Source organism: Eschscholzia californica, unplaced genomic scaffold (assembly GCF_041429995.1).
Source record: "Eschscholzia californica isolate CP2 unplaced genomic scaffold, dmEscCali1.0.p SCAF_1, whole genome shotgun sequence".
NCBI lineage: Eukaryota > Viridiplantae > Streptophyta > Magnoliopsida > Ranunculales > Papaveraceae > Eschscholzia > Eschscholzia californica.
In genome coordinates this window covers 59,025,843-59,033,740 of record NW_028238198.1, presented here as the reverse complement: position 1 = coordinate 59,033,740, position 7,898 = coordinate 59,025,843, and positions in this window count along the sequence as shown.

Below are 7,898 nucleotides of genomic sequence, written 5' to 3'. Positions count from 1 at the left end.
GTAGGATCCGGTCGAAGTTAGCCGCGAATTACTTCGTAATTCGATGATCGTAGTTGGTTTCTAGCTAAACACTACGACCCCTAAATCAACCGAACTTGATGATCTTCTTCATCAATTGTCCTATCCGAAAAATTGCTCGCATTGCAATCTTGGTCGAAGGACATCTTCTTTAGACTCCCACTTGTACTTAGAACAAGTGCAATGCTCGATTCCCGTGTCAATTTGTATCTCATCTGATACGTCATGTCATTCAGACTTTCTTGATACCGAGCACAACTGTCAAAGACAAACGATTAACTTTTAATCCGTTTGAGCGCGGCCACGCATTTTCAGTTGTTACTAATCAAGTGGCCTTTGAGACACTTTTACCTGATGTGATTAGGCTGACACAATCCATTCTTGCATTCCCACTTAACTTCATGTCTATCATGTCCTTCCCAGTATCCGCCTTTATAACCTCCTTTTACGGTGCACCGTTTAACGGACCAAATTTATACATTCCTTACATAAGATGAGCGGAGCATTCATGTTTTGAGGAATCTCTCCAATTTTGTCTTATGAGAAGCGTTTGACGTTCATCACGAGTGATGTACTTCTCATTTGAGGGTTATCAAGTGTATAATCCCTATTATACACCCACGTAGTCGAATATAATACACTATTTCTATAGCCCATGAAACTACACTATCCCATCGACCTTACGTGCTATCTTCCTTAGTCGTTGTTGTCCATGTAACAACCTGAACCAAGGAGATGATAATAAATATTCCAATTTCACTTAATAGGGTTTCATTCATCAGACCAGGTATCTGACAAACCTTTTCAGAATGTTTTATTATCCATGGACTATCGTTTAAATATTAAACTAAATTCAGACGATGGTGAAATAACTAACGCATTTCTAATAACGAGAGTCTGTAAATTTGAGCCTCTTCCGTACAACTTCTTTTACCCACTCAATTTTACTTGTCAAGGTTTATTCAAAAGTATATCTTATGCCTTTAGACTTGTGTATGACTCTCATACTTTGTCTTAGGTGACAGTTTAGTTTGACTACGGATGTAGTCCGTTCAAATTTTGCTAATTATCAATTAATTTGAAGGTTGGTTCCTTCAACTTTGATAATTTGTAGTAACTCTTTACTAATATTAAGGCTTGAATTCTTTATGTAGAATTTGAAACAGTTCCCAGCTTAAAACACTTTAAGCCTACTTTCCTTCCATGTCTGGAAGTTTGCTACGATGACTTGTTGAACTTTTGCACTACTTCATCCTTCAGCCTTCTAGGATGCTTTAAGTAGTGTTTCAGATTCTCCAATCCAAATTTGGATGTCGACATCAGTTTTCTAGATGTCTAAATGTTAATCATGTCATACATGACCGACTTTATGTTTTGTACATAAATGTCTCTCTCATGCGTGCTTGCTCATCGGTGTCTTTTAGACTCCGAGTCTTGCAACGCTCTCTGTCATGAGTTTTTGGGTCGAATTTCTCATATACTTTTTCGAGTCATAGACCTTTCAAATTTGGACTTCAAGAATCTTTGGCGTACCTAAGGATTCTTAATCCTATCATCTAACCGATCTATACTTATAGACCTTTGATGCCCAAAATGGTATTTTATCCTTTTGTGTGTGGTCCTTTATTGAGTCAGTTTCCAACTGTTTTACCAACATTTCTATGTTGTACTCAATCTTTTGTATGTACTCTGCATACGGACCTGGAAAGTTTGTTACTCCCACTTACTTTCTTGAAATTTCGTGATTCAAGATTTTCTTCATTCCTCAGGAATCAAACTACTTTGATTACCTCTATGAATTGAAGATTCCAACTCTTGCGTGCTTCAATCCGTTGACGGATTCCCGAAGCATGCGTATGGACATAACTGGACTAGAGGAATCTCATTCGTCTTGTCTGGTTTTGGGAAACTTGAATGTTTCCATCCTTCTCAATTTTCTTCTCTGGAAAACTAATTTAGGTCTTCCATTGACTAAATTATCAAGCTACATGTCTTGATGAGATATGGATTCCATAATGTTTTGGCTTGATGCCAAAATCTAGAGTTGGTTTCCGTCTCTGCGCATGTCATTTATCTCTTCAGGAGGAATTTAATCTTCTGAGTTTGTGAGATGAACTTTTGATCATGAGGGCTTTTAAGCAACAATTTGGATTACTTTCAATTACTTGACATTTTCCTTTTTAAACAACTTTCAACTACTTGAGAGTTCTCTTGCGAACCTCATTCGCTTTTGTACGGTAGGTTTTAGATTCTATCTTTTACCTTTTGTGTGGAACCGCGGTTAACTGTCTTTTAACATTTTTGTTGCTCTTGGTCAAACTTAATCGGCCTGTACAATTTGCATGACTGTTCCTCATGACTTTTCTCATGGTCGAATTAATTCGACTTGTACTTTTCTTCCACTTATTCTTCTAATAATTAGTACATTGTTACGCTAATTACTAGAAGAATACTATCATGAGCAACAAATACTTTGTTTGCTTGATCGTTTGTGGAAAAAACCCAAATTTCTTCCAAAGAAGTTGCGTCAGCCTTTTAGCTAATGTTTGTATCGTCGTAAAACACTTTACACAGGCTTTAGCTTTTAGACGGATTTTGGTAATATGTGGGAAGCTGTGTCTAGACATAGCGGATTTTGGAGGATAGGGTTCGATTCGTCTTCTTCAATTTTATCCTTTTGGACACTCCAAATTGGATAGGTTAGAAGTACATTGACGATCAACCTTTGTTTCTGACTCAAGACCTTCTATCTTGTCAATCGATTTTGTGTTTCCTTAAGCATTCTTGGTTATTTTGGGGATACCGTCCTCATCCCTTTGTCATTGGGATGAACCTGTTTATGAGAGTTTCATGTCTCTTTTACAGGTTTAACCAAGATTAGAATCATTCGGAATAATTGGTTAATTTAGCACTTTATAACATCTCAATATAGAATTAAAGTTCTTTATTAATTCTCCATAATACTTAGTTCAGAGATGGTGTTAAACTAGAAAAACACTTAATCTAGATTTTGTGCCTAAAGAAGACTCCGATCCCTTTCAGCATTCTTAGCAGTTTTGGCTTCTGCTCCCTCTTGGATCCTATCTCCTTTAGCCAAATACTCAGTTCCCAGCTGCTCCTGTATATTCATAATGACAGGGCATTTAAGTATCTCATACCAAAATTTGGGAATTTTATAGTATTTGATAAATTAACTGTTAATACCTGAACCGGAAATCACTATTCCGTTCTTCTTGTCCTCTAAGAACTTAGGGCAGTTTCTCTCCCAAGGGCCCTTGCCATCACAGTAGAACATTTGGTGTCAGGAGGAGGACCTTTGTCTTTAGGTTTGGCAGCCCGTTTTACTTTCCCTTTTGACGCAGGCTTCTTCTTCTTCTGCTTTCCACCTTTCTTGAACCCTTTGTCCTTTTATACCATAAGAACATCCTTCTTATGTTCCACTATTGCTACCTCCTGTTCGGCTGTCTGAAGCATCGCATGAAGTTCCTCCAACGTTTTATCCATCCATTCATGTTGTAGTTCATCTTAAATTGATTGAAACCACTATGGAAGGAGTGAAGGATAGTGTCGGTAGCCGCTTGTTGGCTATAAGGAAAACCCAGTTTAGTCAGCTTGCCAATGAGCCTGATCATCTGACGAACATGATGCCCGACTGGTTTTCCTTTCTTGAGGCGCGTGTCCAGCAGTATTCAAGCGGTTTCATACCTCTCTAATCTCGACTGTTTCTGGAACATTTTCCGAAGTTGTCGAACCATGGAGTAAGCATCCATGTCTATGAACTGCTCTTGAAGAGTAGGTTCCATGGTCGCTAACATCAAGCACGTAACTGACTCTGCCCTCTTCCGGACATTCTTTTCATGCTCATTTTCTTCATGAGTCGAAGTAGCATCCAATATTGGAATTGGAGTATCTAGCACATTCAGCTTGCCTTCCATCCTGGCAACTATTCCCAAATTCCTCTCCCATTTGAGGAAGTTGTGCTAATTCAGTTTCTCCTTGTCGAGGAGTGAGCGAAAGTTGAAATTCTCTTTCGTCATCTTAAAACTACATAAAAGAATTGCAAAGTTTTAAACTCGTTATCGTTTTTAGAAAAATTCAGTTTCCCCACATTATTCAATATAAAACCGTCCCTAATTGAATAACGTGATTCCAAGATCCCAGTTCTTCGGAGTAAAGCGGACTAAAGCTCTACCCGTGACTCCGTTGTTTCAGGTGAGCAAACTACTTCACTGATCATACCCTTATGTCTCTTGGTTGATAGATTTCATTAATGAATGAATAATCAATCATTTTGCCTCGAGTATCCAAAACTCTTTTGCTGATCTCGTTGAATGAAACCATTTAGACATGTAGGCCTCTGCAATAGGCCTACCCGCATTGTCCCGAGGTAGAGATGGTAATCTGTGAAGGACGACCCACCATCACGAACAAGGGCGCAACGAGTGTCTTAATCTGGATAGGCGCTTCACTCAAAATTACTTTTAGGGACTTTTACGCTAGTCTGACACGTGTTATAGTGAACTACTTAGCCTAACAAACATCCACGACGTAAAGCGTAAATAAGTAAGTAAATGCGCGCAAGAAAGTAAATGAAGCAGACATGGATCCTAGTATGGCCCCTAACCTAGAAGATCTAATCTCCTTTGGTTTCTTCTTGTTTCATCTTTGGTTCGCCTTAGATTTCCATCTTTGAACCTCCATTGATTTCTCCCACTCGCCTTTGGATCTCATCCTCGAGCTTCTTCAATAGACTCATAGATCCTAAACTCTAATTACAAGACTCTAACGATTCGCAGATCGTATAAACTTGAAATTAAAATTAATTACAAATTTCCACCCATCCGTGCTTAAAACAAGAATTAAAAGAAACAATTTCTATGGCCATACTAGTTTCCCGCATTCACATCACATGCATTCATATAATATTTAAAGGCTAACAATTATATATGCATGATAATTCGGGAGATACTTTTGTCGACATCACATGTCACATTACGGACCTTAAGTCTAAATTCGAAGAATTCGACTAATGGTGCGTTCCGGTTTTATCTTTTATAATTATTAAAATCAACTTTAAGAAAACTCCGTTTTTGGGTTTTTAAAAGCCCGGGTCAATTTCAGAAAAAATTGATTTGATTCCTAATGATTTCCCAATTCAATTATAAGAAAGACCCATTTCGGGCCTTCGGGTGGCCCGGAACAATTTTGGTAAAATTTGGGTGGAATCGGGAGGAAAATCGGATAAAACTCCCACTCAAATGATGGTCCACTTTATAGCTCGAAAATGCCCAGGACAAGTCTTGACAAAGTCCAAGACAAGTCTCGGTCTAGGCCAAACAAGGGCCTAGGCATGGCCCGGACATGCCACGACCAAAATGCCGGCATGTCTTGACCCGGACCCAATCGTGGCCTGGTCACGTCCTAGATGCGTCTGGTGCAAGACCGGACTTGGATATGTGTCTCGGGCTAAGCCGAGACATAATTGGGCACCTAGACGCGTCTGCTCGAGTTTGAGTCACAGCTGTGACTCGGGTGCCCTGGACGCGTCCAGGAAGCTTCCTGGCTTTCTCAGACGTTGCTGGTCGCGTCAGGGAAAGTCCAGACTTCACCTGGTCTCGGTTTCTAAAACTGAGACTAGATCGGACTTGCTGGACGCGTCCAGTAACTTGATGCGCCGGAAAAGGTTGCACACCCAAGCGGAGGTATCAAGTAGTAATCCGGCAAAGCCGGGATCGATCCAAGGATAGGAAGGTAGTTTGTATATAGAGGGATCTTATCTACCGGTTTAGATATCAAAATTTAACTTAGACTAAAAAAAGTAATGAAACAACGATAAATGAAGGGGTTTTTATCGGATGAGCAAAAAAATGAGAAAGCAAGTAAACTAAACTAAATTATCAAAGTAAGAGGGCGAGAGAGATTGGAGAGAAGAGTCGGAGGAACAAGAGTCAGGAGACAACAAATAAGTGAGAGAGGTGTCGAACCGGGAATCCGATATGATAAACATACGACTATGTGCAGTCCGATCTAATGTTCCAAAGTATAATGGATGTTCGAATCCTAAAGTAGATGTCTCTAAGTACTACGTATATCCGTAGATCATATTTAGTCAAACAAATGTCGTAATCGGTTAAACCCGAGTCATCGAGGGTGTTGTCTAGTCGCCTAACTATGTGAAGTGCATGACAAGACATATGAAAATATGATTTAGACTACGATCGATATCGAATACTTCGTTTCGTCTATTAACTATGCGAAGTGTTTGACAAGACACATGAAAATACGATCGAACGATAATCGAATTAAATGAACATTAATTCATAATCAAAACATCAAATCATATGAAACATAACCACAAATTCGTTACATTTCATCCCATATAATCGACACACTAAGATTAGCTAAAATGTTGAATGAATAATAAAAGACAAGAAAATGATGAGACAATCCCCCCTTTACGATGTGGTGCGAGGCTAAGATCGTCGGAAAATATGAGTAGTTAAGGTGCAGTCGATCTCCCCTTAGTAAAATTCTGGGTTCCCCATAGAGACCATCATCATCTTCTCCATTTAAAACTTAACCTCCATTAAAGCTTAACCCTAGCTTTCTCTCTCTAGGAATTTTAGCCCAAACCCAAAATCAAACACATAAAAAGCAAGCCAATTACAAAGGAAGCAAAAGCCCTAAAGTTTCCGGCCAAGAAAGTGGCCGGAAACCATAGAAAAATCCGGTCAAAGAAAGATGGATTCCGGCCAAAACAAGATCCGGCCAAGATGAAGGTCCGGCCAGCTCCTAGCTACTGTCTCGCGCGCGTCTGTGCTATCCCCGTGCCATGAACTCCCGTGCAACCCGTGCATTGAAGATCCGAGTAGCTAAGTCCCGAAGTTGTTGTCCCGTGTTGGCTGTTCGCATCCCATCGTCGGAGCTGTTGTTCGAACGAGTTGCAAGGTGTGTCCCTACTGTTCCCGTGAGTGTCTAAGCAGCTCGTGTGTTGCCGTTCCCGTGCTCCTATGCCTTGTTCTGAGCTGCTCTCCGGCCAAGCTTTGGCCGGCCTAGCTTGACCGCCCTCCTTCTCTCTAGCTCTTTTAACCCTTCAAAAACTTAAACCCTAGAAACCCGCCTTTTCTCTCTCTTGCTTGGTGAAGAAGATGATGAATAGTAGATGATCCTTGACCCCTTTCTCTAACTTGTGTATACACAAACCCTAGACTTAGTCAAACTGGACTAAGTCTTAGACCATTTTGACTTACACCAAAGAGGTGCCTCTAAAATCTCTACTCCTTTCTTTCTTCTTCTTTTTCTTTGTGGGCTTTTGGTTTGACTTTAATTTCCAATTAGAAACAAAGGAGAGTGCTTTCAAGAAAAGACCTTGACTTCTTTCTTTCATATCTTCCCCGTCCGAACTCCAAATTGACTTCCGTTTTCACCGTCGGACTCGTCATTGCCTCCACTTGTAATTTGATTTGCTTGAAATCTTTTTCTCTCGTTTTGGGCACATGAAATGATAGTGACAATTCATTCTCTTTATTCTGATTTACATGTTTATCTCCAAATATGATACCTAACAAGAAAAGTACATAAAATATTATTTATAATACTCGAAAGGAACTAACTCATCAAAGTTAAGTGACCTAAATGTGGCATTTTCACGCCACATCAAACATCCCCAAACTTAGAATTTGCTGGTCCTCGAGCAAACAAACCAAAAAAAAACAATGAAGTAAACCTAACTCACTTTCGGAGGAATCCCGGTTGCATTTGGCGTATGCAACAAGCCTTTAAACCCTTAGGCCTTTAAACCCTTAGGTTACCCCTAAAGGACGAGTGTTGTCTCGTGAGGGTTTCCAGTAAATACACCCACAAAGTTCAAGATTTCAAAG